We start from the raw sequence: 573 nt of genomic DNA on the forward strand, positions 1-573 counted from the left end.
CTCGGGGCAGGGGACATGCCCTGGAATGGACAGAAGCAGGGCGGGGCGGGGTATGTGACAGGTGGAGCAAGCCGAGAGACCCCAGGAATCCTCGCAGCTGCGGGGGGGAGCTGAAAAGCTGGGTTCAATATGGACCTCAACCTTATAGGCTGACACCCCCGCCCCCTCCTACCCCGTCCTTCCCTAGCCCCAGCCGCAGGCCCCCAGGCTCCCACTGCCCCCAACTCACCGTTAGCCTCCCTCCTCCAGCCTTAACCCTTCAGGACAGCAAGGTGCCCAGCTGGGGCCGACATTCCCAAAAGAGCGGGGTGTTGGGTCCCTCTTAGTCCCGCACCCCAAACCCTGCCGTCTCCCGCACGACCAGGCGGGGACCGCACAGCCCCCTCCGCTCCCGTCCCCGCACCGGGGCCCTGGAGGGGCCGGGGGAGAAAGAAGGTCCCGGACGATGTCCAGGCTGGTGTCTGCACCGGATGACCCCCATCCCCACCCGATCCCGCCCCCCCCAGGCCCCGCAGGCCGGTCCAGGCGGCCTCCCGCCCTCGGAGGCGGCCGCTCCCCCCTGGAGGCGGCGGC

The sequence above is a fragment of the Pipistrellus hanaki genome (genome assembly GCF_964339955.1).
Source record: "Pipistrellus hanaki genome assembly, chromosome: 2".
NCBI lineage: Eukaryota > Metazoa > Chordata > Mammalia > Chiroptera > Vespertilionidae > Pipistrellus > Pipistrellus hanaki.